At 46.3% G+C, this 18332-nt stretch overlaps 1 pseudogene; it reads right to left on the bottom strand.

The window, feature by feature from the left end:
* The window catches only part of LOC123391120, a 41467-nt pseudogene extending 31159 nt beyond the window's left edge, over positions 1-10308 (bottom strand).
* Positions 10309-18332: the final 8024 nt, after the last annotated feature.

Raw genomic sequence — 18332 nt, 5'->3', positions numbered from 1 at the left:
TTTACAAAAAGGCATCAAAGTTTCATTTTTAAAAAGTCGACTGAACTAGGCTGGATTGAAATCCAAGCCTGTGTATTATTAAAATAATTGAATCGGGATATCAAAATATCAGACTGAGCTCGAATCGGAACTCCCTACATTCTCGATGGTAGATAACAAGTGCCTCCTTTATAAGCTAAATTGGACTTTTTGAGAGGGAATGGCAGTTTTGCTAGCAGACAACAAAATGATAGGACTCAGAGGATTAGCCTTTGGGGGAAGGTACAGATGTGCTGAGAATGACAAGGGGCTCACTGGCCCTCCGGACGTGAGCAGGAGCTGTCAGTTTTCCTTTAGCACAGCATATATGGGTCCACTGGGTCTTTCCACAAGGTATCTTTGGCTGAATTGAGGTTTGGTCATTGCAGCCAGGTTAGGACTGACCGTATGGGGGCACCATGTCAGCTGGACTGACTGTTCATAGGCCACTCATTTGGGGACATAGAATTACATCCTGCTAGTTGCGCTTTCCATGAATGGATGAGGAAACATTTGCAAATGACATGGTTCCAGAACCCCCACCAGCTGTGCTGTCTTTTCTGGGTGAGCCTGATTGCTTCTGGCTCTATCCAGTGCAGTGTTTTCCATTAAATCAGTCTTTCCTCTGTGGGGGTATTTATTATGTGCCATTTTGAAAATAAAAGGGACGCGGCGCAATCATCCAGCAAAACCATAAAACATTTTATTATCCGAGACGGTGAGGGGACAGGTTTGACATACAACACTGGGAGCCGCGATGGCCGAACAATGTGGTACTAAAGCGTGATTTAATGAGGCTTGGAGGATTTAGCTCAGTCAGAAAAGTTCCACTGTGTCTTGGGCATAGGAGAAGCGAGCTGGCACGGGCACCTCGCTGAGCAGCATCTCCCCAGACAGGCTTCAGCCAGCAGCCCCCATTTGTCCCACTGTCCCCGACAACCATTGTCAGGGCGACTTTAGCGATGAAAACTCCTGACTGATTTAGTGGCCCCCAAACTTGGCACAGCTTCCCAGTGGCTTCCGTTTTACAAGGCCAGCAGTTAATCCAACAAAAGCCTGAATTCATTTCCCTCTGTGTCCATTGATTGCCAGCTGAGAGCTGGATGCTGTCAACTTGCTTTAAAAAAAAAAAAAAAAAATTCCACTTCACTGGAATTGAAGTCCTTTGCCCTCTGATAAATGGCAGGGTGCTGTCTTGGGCAACATTTTTGTTTTCCACTTCTCCAGAGGAAAAACTCATTAGTAGATGGTGGCTGGTCATCAAGCCAACCATTGTCTTTGGATTTAATCATACACATCTTTCTGATGCAGCTGAATAAGCCTACCTGTTAGACTTCATTATTGTGTCGGAACCACCTTAGCCTTTGAGTTATGAACACAAGACATTCATGGACAAGTTCAAGCATCATTTTGTTATCTTATTCATTGGAGTGGAGGTGTTTGCTGAATATTTATTGAGTATCTGTGGCATGCTTGGTCCCCTGGGATTGAATGGAGCTGTGGGAGGGTTAAAAGCCTAGTTCCTGTCCTGAAGGGGCGAATGATCTAGAAGGTGAGAGGTGACACACATGCAGAGAGATCAACAACACTGCTTTATTACATAAGCAATGGGCTTTTGTCAAGACAGCCTTGGCTTAGTCTTATATGGTGGTTCTCCACAGGATCGTGTACCACAGGATGACCTGAGAACCTTTCAAAAAAATGAATGTTAGGCTGTTGGGGCTGTAAACAAGAATAGTATGGGCTGGGCTTAAACAGTTATCATTTATTCCTCACAGTTCTGGAGGTCGAGAAGTCCATGCTCAAGGTGCCGGCATTCTGCCGTGTTGTCGGAGCCTATTTCTTGGCTTGCAGATGACTAGCTTCCTCCTGTATCCTCACATGATAGAGAAGGGAGGGGCGGAGAGAGACAGAGACGGAGAGAGAGAAGGAGAGAGGGAGGAAGAGAGCTCTTGTGTTTGTTCCTATAAGGGCACCAATCTCACTCATGAGGGCTCCACCCTCCTGACCCAATTACTTCCCAAAGGCCCTATCTCCTGACACCATTGCATTGAGGATAGGATTTTACATATGAATGCTAGGGGCACACAGACTCTCAATCCATAACAGGTCTTCATGCCAGAGACCCTGATTCAATGAATCTACTGAGAGTCTGGCCTTTGGTACTGAGAAAAGCAGGTGATTCCAATGTTCTGTGAGGGCTGAGAACTGTTGGTCTCAGAGACAGGTGACTAGCCATTATTTTTTTGTTTTGTTTTGTTTTTAATTAACATTTAGGTTCTACTCTGGATTTTCTTTCTCTCCAGATAAATAGAAGCTTTCTCTTCTCTTCTCCAGTAGCTCCTTATACACATCTCAGTGATAGGCTCACTAACCTCCCTGTGGTAATCTTTCCACAGATCTCTTCATCCCACCTCGTTGTCCTCCTGGGGGTAGGGATGGAGTGCTAGTCGTTGTTTTCATCCTAGAGCTTGGCACAGAAAAGATGCTCCACAAACATTTGTTGGGTGAAGGAGTAAAGAAATGAGCTGGTTGACCTTGAACAAGATACATACACTCTCTGCTTAGGAGTCTGTCTCCATCGTAAAGACAGGAGAAAGGGGGAATTATGCTGTCATTCTGTGGGTCTATATTAGATGTGGATGCCTTCCTCTGATGACTTTGGAGCCCTTTGAAAATAAAGGTGCAATGCAAATTCTAGGCATTCTCATGGACAGTTGACCCTGGAGTATACCTTTGTTCTCCCATTTTGTATCAAGACAGGAGTGAATTTTGATGAGATTATAGCAGAGCTGATGCTGGCATGATGAGTCTACTAATGTCATCTAAATGAGATGGCTGACTTCTAAAGTAGTTCAAAACACAGAAGGAAATAAAAGTCCAAGAGGGTGGCCTCAAGGCTTTGGTAATCACTGAGGGATGGGGGCAGGGGGCCAGGGGTCTCTCCACGATCCTCAGTCCCAGGGCATGGCTGACCTCTAAGTGACTTGTTAAAATTCTCTTTTCAAACCCTGTTTGCAAATGTATTTATTTATCTGGGAATGGGGTTTAGGTGGAAGGAGGTCAGTATTTTTTTTTTTTTTTAAGATTTCATTTTTAAATAATCTCTACACCCAAGGTGGGGCTCAAGCTTACAACCCTGAGATGAAGGGTCATACGCTTTTCTGATTTAGCCAGCCAGGCACCCCACGAAGCTAGTATTTCCAAGAGAATGTTTGGGGCACCAGCCTTTCCAAAGGACCAGTCGTTAGAACTCATTTACAGTGACAGATGAACTACTGATGTCTTTTTCTTTTCCATGAATTAGTTTAAATATGCTGACATGCACCTCCCTCATTTTTTCCTGCCCACAAACTTCATTGTAATAAAAATTAGCACTCAAAGCCCTAAGCCACGTATTCTAGATTATGGGGAGGCTTCTGCTTCTCAGAAAACATTCCGGCTATTTAGTTGCTGTGAATTTTGTGTTAAACATTTCTGAAATCCAGGCTCATTTGTTTACTTGGGGTTTAGAGTTCCGAGAAGAGCCTCTTGCCATGTTCTGATCTCTCTGCTCTCTGAAGCCAAGGCCAAGTACTGACTTCCCTCCACCATCCACGACAAGGAGCAGACCTCCTGCCTTCTATTTCATGAGCATGTTTTCTCCTTGGAGATCAAAATGCCTTTAAAAAAATGTTCAGGTGGGAAAACCAAGGCCCAAGGACATCAGAGGTCACCCTTTATGTTGTTCTGTCTCTCTGAAAGTGGGTCTTTTCCCAGGGTGCCTCTCACTTATTTATTTTGGAAAAAACATGAGTTCAGACTGCCATTAGGGAAATTGGTTTCATTTAAAGGTGAATTAAATATTCCCCTCTTCTAAACTGCTGTGGGGAGAGAACAAAGGAAGTATCACATGATGGCGGTTAACACAAAGGTGCTTTTTTTCCTAGTGTAAATGGTAATCGGGTAATAAGAAAGGCAGTTTTGTCAAGACAGCGGGGCATAACCAGCGACAGTAATTTCAAGGACTTGGGAGTGAGCTGTGCTGTTAGGCTTGGTTGTGGGTCCCTAAAGCATCGGGCTGGAGTCAGTTCCTAACATCACTGAGCTTCAGCTTCTACCTTCAGAGCAGGGCGATTCTGCATGTCAAATCCTGAATTTAAATGAACGTGAAGCTCTGTTGGCGAAACCTCATTCCTGTTTGCAGCCACAGCTGGGCGGCCACCAGAGAGTTTTCAGGCTAGACATGTTTTTCCCCAACATCTGTCAGCTTAGCTAAATCAGAGCTCCAAATGAACAGTGTAATACCCAAGATCATTATCTGGATTTGTGACACTCCCTCCCTCTTTTCCCTGGAGGATTTAGGATTCAAAATGAAAAACAACATTTGTAAGGGATCAGGAAAGGGAGGATTTTCATCTTTATTATTATTACTACTAATAATACATTTTCATTAACATGGTTTTAATGGTATGAAACAAGAGAAATGAAACATGCTCCCTCCAAGTCAGCACATTCCCCAGTGCCTTTTGCATGGGGTACTGTATCTTCGACTCAATCAATCCAAGATAAGCCTATTAATTAAGCTTACGTCTACAGGTGCCGTCTACACAGATGCAATTTTCTGCTCTGAGCTAACTGAAAACTTGCAGATGGGCTCTGGGTTCAGCACTTTTTTTCACAACATGCAAAAGAGGCGGTGTGTGCTCCAGGTAGAAGGAGAGAGTTAATCCACTAATCAAGCCAACAAATATTTATTGAGTGCCTACTTGATACTCAGCTAGGTTCTAGTGCTAGAAGGGATGCATGATGAGAAAACTTATACCTTTAATGAGGAAACATGACTCACATTCCAAGCAGCATGGCTGTGGACAGAACGCAGCATATGGAATCAGGCAGACCTGGCTTAGAAATCTAGTTCCACAGCTTAAAAGTGCCATGACCTTGAAATTTTTATTTCATATTGTAGGCACCTAGTTTCTTTTGATTAAAACAGGATATTAATGCCTTTAAGATTGTTGTAAGCATTAGTAATAACTTTGTAAAGCATCTGTCCCATCAGAGACACTCCAAAAATATTATTATAAGGTGGAATTTTTTACATATATATTCTAATTCAGTTACAGTTATGCAGAGATAGATAGGCAAATCCTCAGAGTAAGGAGAGAGTAGTGCCAGCCAGAATAGATGGGTAAATACTGAGCATAGCTAAGGGAGCACTTAGGAATGACAGAATCAAGGACTCTTACTAGAAGGAATCATACCGGTTATCTGGTAACTGACTCATTGTACCAATCAGAAACAGAGGCTCAGATAAGCTGACTTGCCAGGTTAGTAAATAAATTGGGAGCAGAGGCCAGATTGGACTTGACATGTGACCCTGCTTTTGGAACTTCTGCTGTGTGATATGATGGTTCCCAAGCCTGGAGGAGCAGTTGGGTATCTTGTGAGCTTTTTAAAAAAGATAGGCTTTCAAGAGAGGCAGATTTATGAGGGATGAAGAGAGGCCCAGGAAGGTGTTTTTGCCGTGTGTCCTGGCTTGCAGACCTGCTGGTGGTAGGCCTAAGGCACAGCAAGATGGGAGCCGTCAGCCCAGTTCTTTCTCTCTCCTGCTATGGGAAAGCCAGCCTGGACATGCTTGGTCTTCTAATAGGTCTGTCTCTCTCTCTTTTTAAGATTTTATTTATTTATTTACTTGACAGAGAGAGAGAGAGAGAGCAAGCACAAGCCAGGATGGGGGTGGGGGAGAGGAAGAGGGACAAGCAGACTCTGCGCTCAGCATGGAACGCCATGTGGGGCTCAATCCCAGGACACTTAGATCATGACCATAGTGCAAGTCAAGAGCTGGATGTCCAGCTGGCTAAGACACCCAGGTGCCCCTCATTTGTCTCTTGAAGGGGTAGCACTGGCTGAGATTCTGGCATCCCCATTGCTCATAGTCACTCTGTCATACCAGCTCAGCTCAGGCTGGGACTGAAGTTGGGATAGGGTCTGGCCAGGAGGTGAGGGGAGGTCTAACAGGAATGGTGGCGGGAAGGCAGGACCATGAGATGAACTCAGCTTGGGAGCCCTTTCCTGAGGGAAGGAAAGGGAGGCCAGGTCACATGGCTAGAAAAGGGCTCCAGCCTAGTGAGCTCCATGGGGGGACATCACTTTGTAGCAGAGCACTTGCTAAACTGTGTTCTATGGAACACGAGCCCTTCGAGATGCTCTAAAAGAGATCTCTGCGTACCTAAGTTTGGGAGATGCTCCCTCCCGCATCGTGGAGAATTCATAATGCACATCGAGAGCTCTGAGGAATCTGATTAACTTTACTTAGACTGGAATGTTCCAAATTTTATTTGATCACAGGGCACTTCATAAAAACCCCTATTAACTAATGTTCCACGGAACACATTTTGGAAAACACTGTTATAACAAATGGAGTCATTATGAGTTCTGTGCTCAGTTAGAGAGAACTTTTAGAGGGACTTGGGGAAGTGATCATTAGAAGGAGCACTTAAGAAGAGCAGGAAATGAACTGGAATTTCTCAGCCTAGAGGAGAGAAGCCTTACGCAACACATTTTTAGTTATATGAATTGGTATAATGAGGGCTATGATTGATTGTTCTTCATATTCACGGAGCATCAAGCCAGAAGGAATGGGCTTAAGAGTTAGGCCTAGAGATTTAAGAGGAAGAAAGCGGAAATCTTTCTGAGAAGGGATATAAACTAGAATAGTTTATCTAGGGAAATAACACAATTTTCAGAGTCTCATTAATTTGAAGGAATAAAGTCAGAAAGGGAGCTTAGATAACAAGTCAAGTCCCTTGCATCTTCTTCTCTGTCTTTGGATAGTCAGGGATTTACACACTTACACGGGAGCCGCAGAGCAGCCTCGCAATCTGAACAAAGATCCAGCAGCTCGCAGAACCATAGATTTGAAAAGAACCCAACCTCTGGTCCAGCTTCCTACCAAAGCCGGAAGAATTTCTGCAAGCTCCTGCCCCCCAGCCTTCAGGAATACACTGGAACACCTCCAGTGCCAGAGAAGTCATTACTTTTCTAGGCAGCTCATTTCATTTATGGATAGCTTAAATCGTTAGGCAGTGCTGCCTTACCACAAGCCAAAATATGTTTCATCTCATCTTCTACATTTCAGACCTGGTTATTTGTGGTGGAGCTCCTCAGTGTATCCTTGTTACTTTCCCCCCGTGAGATGGCCATTCAGATGTCCAAAGACATATCATATCTGAACTATGCTTCCCCAAGACAAATAGTCCAACCCTTTCAGCCATTTTTTTTCATACAGCTCTAGAAACTTCCCCACTCATCCAGTGAGTAAGGGTTGATCATCATGAACTGCAGCTTTAGATGTGGACAGAGTCTTGCTACAGAAGACAAGCGCTGAAGCTGCTTTGTGAACCGATTAGTGGGGTGAAACGTGGAAACACACGAGAAGTTCCTGCAGCCTCCCATGTTCCCTCTTCCTAGCAGTTAGGCTACTGCTAGTGGGAGCAGGAGAAGAGGTTTCGAGGGGCACCCTCTCAAGGGGAGTGTGTGTGAGGTGTTCTGGGAAGGGTGGGTGGGGGCGACTCACAGAAGCACTCTTCCTGACCCTGCCTGGGACCATCCTGCCCCAGATCTCATGAGGCAGCCTGAAAATAGAAGCTGCATATAATTCATTTGTTCAGTTCTTTCCTGCTCTTCTCCATTTGTGGTGTTTAGCAATCGTGTCACGCAGTTAATGGAAATACTTTCTTTTTTCCTTCGCCTCACACCAACCACTATCAAGTTCTTCCTCATATTGCAATAAATTCTTTGAATCTACAAGCAGGATTTTACATTTGTCCTTCCTACATTTAATTTTATTTATATGACTGCTTTGATGTTTCTAAAATGGCTTCTTCTGCAGTGCCGAATATTCCTGCTGTCTTGGAATCATCTTCACTTTGTAAAAACAAGCCTTCCCTTTTTTCTGCAAAGCCCTGGCATGGGCCCACCAGAAAAGAATCAGGGGAAGAGAGTTTGGAACCATGCTACTAGAGACTTCTTTGGAGTGAGACACCAGCCCTTTAATCAACTCTTTGGGTTAAAATATTCAGGATGAAAATAAAGTTCATTCACCGAGTAGGGCGATTGTCCTGTGTTATTTCTCCATCTTGTTCACAGAGAAAGAATAGTGACTACTGAAATCAAGATACTTTAGGCAGTAGTTTGAATTTTCCCCATTTGTCTGATATTCATGGGAAGTTGATGGGAGACTGAGTATGTTTTAGCAGACGAACATTGCTGTCTCTGGGTGGTAGTGGTCTTACCCACGCACTCATGGGCGTGTTCATTGTGCAACAAGGAACACTGCCTTTCACAGCATGGAGTTCGCACTGTTGAAGCAGTTTAAGCATCCTTAACCAGTTGGCTTTCCTTTCCAGCTGGTCTTTCTTTGCTTTCCCCTCCTGCTTCAATTCTCTTAATAGGCCATACTCCCTAAACTTCTGGCTATTAACATCTTCCTCCTACTTCCTGAACCCTGGACACTTCTTCCACTTCATTTGACTAGACCTTCATCTTAGACCTACCTTCCTCCAGGATGCTAACCTCCGTGTCCCCAGGCTGGATTAGATGTTTTTCCCACGTGTTCCTTCCCACCCCAGGCTTATCCCTGGGGTAGTACCTGCCGGTCAGGTGTCCTTGCCTGTGGACTTCTTCCACTTGGCTGTTAACTCCTTCAGAGCAGGGACTGTGTCTGGTACATAGCAGGCTCTCAACGTATCAGTTAGAAACTACAGGCTGGGAGTTCATAGGGCACAAAGACAGAGTATTCTGAATGACCTTGAGGTCCTTTGTTGATATTTAGAATCTGGCCTTGAGCACATCATTGTCTTTTGGGGTTTCAGTTTCTTTATCTGTGAAATGAAGATGATCTCTAAGACTCTAGGCTAATGCAAAGAGCATTCAACTGGAAACATGTAGCCCTGACACTGATCTGCAGAGAGATTGGGAAAGACATTTAACCCACTCACTTCTCTGAGTGTCAGTTTCCTTATTGGATAAAGAGGCTGAACTCTGCAGTCAGGAGGGTGGTTTTGGAGACAGGTGGCTGTGGAGCAAATCACTTGGTGCCTCCATTTCCTCATATACAAATTATCCTTCCTTGGCAGCATCCCAGGTGAGGACTAATAGAGGTAACCCCAGTTTAGCTGGGGAAGAGGATAACAATATACTGTGTTAAGTGCATTTGTCCTAGCACTTGATCCTGCCCACAACCTATATAGGTTTTACAAATCTCCATTTTGAAGGAGGAGGAAGTGGTTCAAGGTCACCCTGTAACTGGCAGGACCGGCTTCCCAAGGCGCCTCCTGCCTGTCCCATTTCACCCCGTGGCTCGATTCCTCCTTTGTTCCGTGCTCAGCACTGGGCTCTCCTCCACCTTTCCAAGTCCAGGTCTGGCAGTAGGACCTGCTCCAGCCCCAGGAAGGAGTCCATGCTAACAGGAGCCTCTGTGGTCTGCAGATGGAGCGAGGTCTGGCCGGAGCCTGCTGGCGCGGGTGGCCAAGGCTGGCTTGGAGCCCCGCTCACGCTCTCTCTCCGGAGGGGAGGCAGGGGGGTGGCGGGTGGGGGGCGCCAGGCACAGAGGCGTCCAGGCGGCGTGCATGGTTTATAAAAAGCCATCAGGAGCACTGTCCTGGGACTGCAGTCATTTATCCGCACTTTTCCCTTGTAAAATGTTACTGACTGTTTTACACCAAGGGCAGTTTATCCTGAATGGGATGTACAGGCATTCAATTCACCTCTACTTTTTGCCAACTCTGCTTTTTTCCACCGCCCCCCCCCCCCTTGCTTCTGAAGTTATATATGGTTCCGAGAGAGGAAGCCATTTTCTATCTGAGGGGGAAAAAAAAAAAAAAAGAGCTGACGGCTTTAAAGAGAAACCTTCCATCATAGGAGAGAACATTTGGTTGGAGAGATAATGCCTTTGTTTTCAAACAAATGGAATCCCGCTTCGGTGGGATTACATTCCTGCGGCCCCGACCCCATTTCCGGTCGGGCGCTAAGAGCACTAGGGCGGCGACGCGCGCCGGCGTTGGGGGGGGGGGGGGGGGAGTACGGAGGGGAGATAGGATCAGGCCCATTTTTCAAACGGGAAAATGGAAGCCGCAGGAGGTGAAAGCCCTTGTTGAAGAGCGCAGCGAAAGGCTGCCGGGGCAAATTGGGGTTAATAAGGGAGAGCAGAGAGAGGGAGAGCACCTCGGAGCCAGATGTTCCCCCCTCTTCCGCCGCCTCGTCCGCCTCTCCCCCGTTGGTGAGGTGGGTGCTGCTCCGGGCTCCCATTTGTGGACGAGGCGAACGCGTGTCGGTGGCATGGGCGACTGGCTGAGGGTCACACACGTCGTCACCGCAAAGCGGGTCTCCGGCCTAAGCCCTCGGAGTCCAGGCCGTCCAGCTGCCGCCGTTAGTACCCGCCGCTGGCCGCGCCCCCGGCTTTCGCGGAGCATCTAAATATAATGGATTGCCGCTGCAGAATGCCGGGATATTTTAATTTATAGAAAAGAATAATGGGGTTCAGGTGAATGCCCTCTTCTGTATATTCTCTTTGGAAGGAGGCTTAGCTTTATTGTCCTTTCACTTCCCGTTAGTTCTAGCTAAAGTGATTCCATAATGACATATAAACCCAAACATGAGTAATTGATGGCAGCCTCAGGAGCTTGAGCAGAATAAAACCAGACCGACTGGAATCTCCAGGGTGAAGAATTAACATTTATTGGTTTAGTGAAATGAATTTATGTCCCAATAAAGCCGGTTACGGACTAGACAGTGATTTAATGAGGTGCCTTCTGTAAAAAGAGCAAATATGCACTTCTGGGTTCGGGTTAGGGTGTAACAGAAATGCCACCTGCTAGACCGGTTTTTCAGATGTGTGCGGAAAAAAATCTATGAAATTTCCTTAATCCATGAAATTTGTGTTTAACCCATTCTGCTTCTATAGAGTTTTCTGAAAGTAGAAGGGAAATTGAATCAGCCTCTCTAAAACCACGAACACTACCTTTGTTCATAGCTCCCACCAGATCAGGGGGTCTGAGCACTCCTGGAAGCTGAAAGAATGAAGATTAGGACAAATGAATCAGAACAGAAAAGAAATGCTGAATCTGGATATGCACAACACCCTTTACAGCTAGAAGTTCGTGCTCTGGCTGTGTAGGAGGATGCTAGAAGGCATGGAGAGAATAAAGGTCCGTGGTGCCTTCTCAGGGGTGGGGCAGTGCGTGGAGAAGGATATCCTTGGTAACTGTCCCTTCACTATTGGACAGTCCACATCTGCCGTTATAAGCCAACACCTTCCCTACCTCCTACTGCTCTCTTTGCTTCTTCATTGAGAGTACTGAGGAATTGGTTTTCTTTGATCATAAAACTTACAGTCCCAAACCCTGAGTCATCTTGACTCTTTTTTCTTGTAGCCCATATCTAATCCCATAGGAATTTCCCTCTCGGGAAATCCCATAAACTCTACTTTCAAAATAGCTCTAGAATCTGGCCATTTTCCCCTGTGTCCCCTGCCACCATTCCTAGTTCAGCCACCTCCCCTCTCTTTGTCTGGGTAACTTCAGTAGTACCCTAATTGGTCATCCTGCTTCTCTTCCTGATTCTCCCTCCCAGCCTCCAGACACGCATTTATAATCTGGGCTTAATCCAGTAGCCTTGAGGGGGATGCTTTTAGAATCAAAAGTCAGATGCTGCCTCTTCTTTGCTCCAACCTGCCCAGGATCCCCATCTCCCACAGAGTCATTGTAATGACTTACAGAGCCTTCCATGGACAAGCCCTACCCAGGTGTCCCCACTCTCTGACCTCCACCTCCTACCACGCATTCCTGGAGTTTTGCTGCAGCCTTGTTAGCCTCCTTGCTTTTTCTCTTCTTCTGCCTCAGTGCTTCTGCTTGCATGGCTCTTCTCCCAGATGTCCACGTGGCTGGCTCCTTGATCAATTTTACTGTTTTCCTCACTCTTACCTTCACAGGAAGTCCACTCTGACTACCTCGTTTAACGCTGTAACCCCCCCCCCCCAAGCCCCACGTGTGCTCCTGATCTTCCATATCCATCTCTGTTTTCCCCAGAGCACCTATTACTTTTTGATATATTGTTTAATTCACTTATTTATTGTGCTTTTGTTTATTTCTGACTCCCGCATTTGAATGTAAGCTCTTCGAGGGCTGTAATCTTCCTGTTCTGCTTACTGCTGCAGCCCAAAAGTCTAGGACAGTGTTTGATTCGTTGGACGTGCTCCGTAAATGCTTGTTCAACGAATGACTGAATGAATGAATAGAAAGTCTGCTGAAAGCCAATCTAAAATCCTTTGAATACTGAGGTGAGAAGCAGGACCAACTCAATTTTGTTTTCACAGTTGGATATTTTTGTAGCCTGGTTTTTCTTACATGTTTGTTTTTAACTCTGGAAAAGAAGATATATTGAATTGGCTTCAAGCCGTATTTTCTATGTCTGTGAAGTTTTGAGATCTCGGGCAAAAGAATTTCAGTTAGATGAAGAGGATTTTTATTTGAGTGATTCCCATTAAATTCTTCTTATTGGAGCATATTAGAAATTTTGAAACTTGGAATTAAGTGGAATAGCATTAGGAAAAGTGTACCCACTTCTAATGTCACCACTGACACTGACAAAATATTTGAGCGCCCACTGGGTGCAGAGCAGTGGAAAAAAACCCCATTAAATGTGTGGCACACACATCTGTGCTGCTGTGAGGCCAGATGTTCTAGTTGTGGGAGTTTTATGTTTCCAGTACTTCTAAACAGGAATGTCAGATTTCGTGCATTTAAATTAACTTTATGAGGAGTGGCTGTTAAGTGTAAAGTGTGGTCAACAGTGAGGAAAGCAGAAAGCCGATTGGTTCAAGCGGAAATATCCTGCAGCACTTGGCATGATTTTTTCTTATTGTATACTTTATCAGGCAAAACGTAGACTATAGTTGTCATCCTAATTCACATTTGTGTAGCACTGTGCAGCTTACAAAGCATTTGCTTATAATAGATCATCTCAAGTGTATAGTCTCCAGGAAAAGATTTGCCAAAGCCATTGTCTCTCCCGTTGTAGTCGGTATGTAGAGTTTGGTTCTGTAGCCCCAGAGGCAATCTGTTCAGTGTTGCGTGGGTGAGGAGGAACTCGGGACTGGGGGTGGGGGGTGTGGGGCCCACCAGGCAGCCACACCCATGGTTCTGTAGCCAGAGCGCAGACCTCGCTGCTGGGCTGCCTACTTTTAAACCCAGGTTTGCCTCTTGCTGTGACTCTTGGTGCTTCCTTTTCCTCATCTGTAAAATGGAGTCAGTGATGGTAGATCCTTAGAGGATGCCTGTAAGAATGGAATGAAATTCTAAGTGGAGAGTGTTGAGAGCAATTCCTGGCATCTGGGAAACCTCCCCCATGGGCCAGCTGTTTGTAGGAGGGCACAGTGAATGGACCTGCTTGTCCTTCAGCTCTCTTTCAGTTTTTTGGTCAGACAGTTGGAAAATTTCTCCTTGGAGTCACTCCTTTGGATACATCATTTTAACAGTGTTAAAGTAGGACCTCAGGAGAATCCAAGGATAGCTGTGGATACTTTCTCCAGAACAACCGGCATAGTCACAGGTGTGTACACTTTTGCTTATAATTTCAGGAGGTTTGTGAATTCCTGAAGTCCAGATCAAGAATCTCAGAGGTGAGAGTATTGTGTTGCCAAAGGCTGAGCTTTGATTATCCCTGGTCGAACCATTGCAGTATGCCCCCCGGCGCCTGTGACCATGCTGGCAGGGGTACTCTGACCTGTCACATCTAGAACCTGGATCACTGGAAGGACAGACTCAGGGGATTCTGCTGCGTCCCCTGAGGGCTTTGTGAGGAGCCACTTGAAGTAGACAGAGGGTACCCAGACAGTGGAACAGGTGTCTGCAGAGACCAGCTTTCTTCACATAATCACTCTCCTGGGACATCCCCTCTTGACACCTTTCGGCTGCCTGGCTGTGCTCTGAAGCCGGGGAGAGCCTGACACTCTCCCCTTTGGCCGCCTCCCTTCCCTCCTGGCACTCAGTCACTTCTCCCCCAGGGGCCTCCTGCGGCTGAGAAGTGCTGGGAGGGAAAGAGTCATTCCTGAGAAAGTGAAGAGCTTCTGAACAGGTCCTAGCAGGGAGAGTGATCTGACAAAGGGAGTTACACCACAGAGGCAGAGCTGTATAATTGGATGTCAATATGTGTATTTCAAAACACAGTCTCCAGGTATCCCAACTTCCCAGGGAGATGAAAAAGAATCTTTCAGTATGAAAGCTTGTTACATCTCAAAGCACGCTCGTGCTTCCCAAGGACGGAGCAAGAAAGTAGAGTCGCGAGAGCTGCTGCGACATCGCATGTCATGGACGCTTTCTCCCGTCACAGTCAGAGAGGCATTCAGGTTTCTGTTTTGTGTCCCTTCCTCTGCAACTTTCCAAGGACGGGGCCGGTTTGATGGTCAGAGTTTGGCTCGTGGAGACAGTGGCCCCGTACTTTGGGCCCAGATCCACTCCTCGGAGGAAAATGCTGATTCTCCATGTTTTCTCTGCTGCTGGAAGAGGATAATAAAAGCCTTTTTCTCCCCTCTTGGGAACTTGGTGAAGATTAATTAGATGCTGCCTCTGAAGTGTTTTAAACTCTGGCAGAAGAAGGTGCTAAGCATTATTTCTAAAGTTAGCTTCTTTAACCCATTCTGTGTACTAGGGATCTCTATCCATTTAATCGGAATCTGGGTGAATGCCACCCATTCTCCAAAGTAAAATGGCTAATAGGGGGGTGGTGTTCGTGGGTGTCTGATGGTGGAGGTCAATTTCATTCACTCACTTCAAACAGAATGCCTTATCATGACCTGAGGGCTTTGGCTGAACACACCTCAAAGAGACAGCCGATGCAGCCAGGGCCAGAGCAGGCTGGGCTCCTCTGAGACTTCTTGTCTTAGGGCTTGGTAAGAAGGAGAGGGGCCATCATGACCTGGAAGGGGGCAGCCAGAAGTCCCCAAGTGAGAGTTTTTGTCTGGCTTCCTAAAAGGCAGAGGGACAGACTGGAACACCTTGGCTGGGAAAAGTCAACTCTTCCTCACTGTCCAGGCTTAGAAGTCAGCCCAGGGTGGAGCACTTGTACGCTATCCCAGTATGTGGTGAGGCCTGCGGTGAGGACCCTCCCAGGTGGCCTTCCACACTTGCAGAGGAAAGCACAGTCAGACACCTGTTCTGAACAGAGGACAAGGTCTTGAACCAAAAGTTTTCTTTTGTTTGTTCACTTAACACATCATTGATTCAATATCTGTGATGGGTCATATTTCTATATAGGGAAGGTACAGCTGACTAAGGTGGTCAAAGTCTTTATTCCCAAGGAGCTTGCATTCTAGCAGAAGACACAGCTAATGAGGAAACCAATTCTCTAATTTGTCTCTATCTGAATGTAAGCTCTATCTACAAGGGCAGGTTGTGGCTTTTTAAAATCTGTTTTGTTCATTGCTGTGTTGTCAGCACCTAGAGTAAGACCCGAGAGCTGGATATTGGGTGCTCAATAAGCATCTGCTGAATAAATGAATGAGCATGGTCGTTTCAGACATTGGCAAGTACAGTGAAGGAAATGAAGCTGAGCATAGGGGGGAGATGAAGACCGAGAAGTAATCGAGAGTTGGATGTTGTAAGGTTTTGTAGGCTTTGCTAAAAGTTTGGGCGAGAACAAGAGGTTTAAAGCATAGGAAATATGCAATTTACTTTTCATTAAAAAAAAAAAAAACCAAAAACACTCAAGTGCCTTATAACAGTGGGTGGAGGAAAGGTGGCTGGGTCATGATGATGAGTGTGAGAGGTGGGGCAAGGTCTAGGGAGACTCTCCAGCCAGGAGGAGGGGTCTCTGTGTGGCAGTCTTGCTGAGGCCTGCTGAATTTGTCCTGCGTGGCCGTTTTTGCCTTCTGGGTTCCTCCCTCCCCCGCACCATCTTCAGGAAACTTTCAGGGCCATCACTTCCTATTGGTTTTGATAAATGTCGCTGAGACGCCGTATCCTCCTTCATCTATTCCTGCACAATATTTACGTTGCTCTTAGTGCCAGATAACTCGGAAGAGCTTGGGTCCTCTTGCAGGTAAGATACTCACTCTTCCTCCAGGTGAGACACCTGGCTAGGCCCCTCCACTTTGCTCCCCTGTCATCCACCAGTCACAGAGGGGGACTACTGGCAAGAAAAGAAAATGGTTCTTTTACTCGGTTAACTGTAACCTCCCAGGGACCCTCCTGGGCCCTACCAGATGGCTTCGCATACTGTCGGTGGGAGAGAGATATTCTCCAGGAAATGACTGCCAACCAGTTGTCACCTCACAGGGCTGTTATACTTTCTTGACAGCTATGGAGGGCTGTAGACGCTTCCCCCAGCCTAGGCACATCCACCAAAATTGTGTGCTATTTTATTTTTATTGATTTATTTTAATAGTTCCATCTCTAGAACCTCTAGGGGTGCATGGAGACCAGGTTAAGAATCTCTGAAGGAACTAGATCCTATAGGCCACCACTGTCCTGGAGGCAGACACTGATCATTGCCACCGAAATAATCTATCCAAGCCCCACAAAACAGGCTGACACAGACCACAAAAGAACATGACTATAAATGGAGTCACTTACTTCTTCCCTGAGCTTCTGAGCCTTCAACCACAAAATAAGGCTAATAATACCTTAACTCATGATGTTATAATGGACATCAAAGTAATTTTACTCTTGCATATTACCCAAGAATCAAAAGTCCAACTGCCCCTCAGGGTGAGGGTGGGGGCCAGGCAGGTAACATGTATCTCTTAATTGGAACCAGGTGTAAGACAATAGGGAGTGGTGAGGCATGTGGCATATTTGAGACATACGTTTTGTAAAATTCAAGTTTTGTGAAAAGATGCAGAGCTAATCGTGGTAGAAAACATCTGTGGACTGAATTTGGCTTTGGGCCACACATTTTAGATTCCTGAAAAATGTGAAGTAGGTCACTCTATTAGCCGTCCTGTGGGGAGTCCAGATGGGACAACCAAGGCCTGTTTTTTATGTGCCTAGAGGAGAAGGCTGATAATTTAGTGTGGTTTGGAGGGGCTTCTCCTTCAGATAGCTCCCTCTTAGGTCTTCCAGGAACTGAAATCCTAACCATTAGTATATGGGGTGTGTGTGTGTGTGTGAAGGGGGGGAGCAGTGATGATTAATTAAGGGACTAATGGTTCTCATTAAGATGTAAATATGCTATCTATAATGGAAAGCCTATTGATTCTCTTTTGGCCGTGTAGACTTGAGCATTTTAAGACAGTAATCAAAAACCTCTGTGAACTGTAACTGTACCCTTTAGCTTTCATATTGCACTTTGACTACCTCCTATGTATCAGGAGCCTTACGAGGGGCTGGGCTTACATCCATGAATACAACCTGACCCTGCCTTCAGTGCATTTGACACTAAGGGCCAGGGTGCTGCCTTTTTGTTCGTCACTGGACACCTGTTCCCCCACATTACCCTGAACACAGCGGGAACTTAACAAATTGGTGGGAGCAAGGCATCGCCACAACCCTCTGCAATGTGTGACAGTCGCAGGAAGTGACCTGTAGTGGGGACTGTGGGTGATTTTATCAGATTAGCTCTAGAAGTTAGAGGAAACCAGGGAGAAGGACACAGGTAGAGGGGCCAGGGGTTGGGGGTTGATGAGCGAAGAGAGGATCCTGTTGGGACGGTAGTGAAAAGGGGGAGTCTGGTAAGAGCAGGAATTGGGGCAACCAGCTGGAGCAGAGTGGATGGCAGGATGGTTCTGGGGACCCTGAGGGGTTGGTGGTTGAGAAGGCTTTGTCAGGTGAGCCCCCAGGCCAGGCGGCTAGCAGTCATCTAGCCCGGGAGGCCTTCTAGCCCAGGCGACCCTCCCAGGCAAGCAGAGTGACAGAGGCTGGGCATGCAGGCGGCACTGGGCTCTGATGCTGTAGCTGGCCTCCTGAGAAAGTTCCTTGGATAGGAGTGACAGACTTTCTCCTGAGCCCAGTGTTCTGAGAATTTCCCAGCACCTACTGAAAAGGGTTATCTCACAATCCTCCCAGAATTAAGTGATAATTTTAATAACTGCAGGCTTTTATGTTGGTAATTCGCCCCTGATAACAGAGCCCTTAACTGCAGCTCTTATCAATGGCTGTTGGGGCAAGACGGTTTGAAGTGAGAGCAATGCTTTGACGGGGTGGGGGGGGGCATGGGGGAGGGAGGGCTGTGTAACTTGGACTCTCTCCCAGGTTTGGCAACTCCCAGGTTTGGCAACTTGAGTTAGTTCAAGGTCAGAACATCCTGTTAGAGCCTGGAGGTCCTGGAGATTTGAGCTT

The sequence above is a fragment of the Mustela putorius genome, unplaced genomic scaffold (assembly GCF_011764305.1).
Source record: "Mustela putorius furo isolate JIRA1106 unplaced genomic scaffold, ASM1176430v1.1 tig00000179_pilon_pilon_pilon, whole genome shotgun sequence".
NCBI lineage: Eukaryota > Metazoa > Chordata > Mammalia > Carnivora > Mustelidae > Mustela > Mustela putorius.
This window is presented reverse-complemented; position numbering and strand designations above follow the sequence as displayed.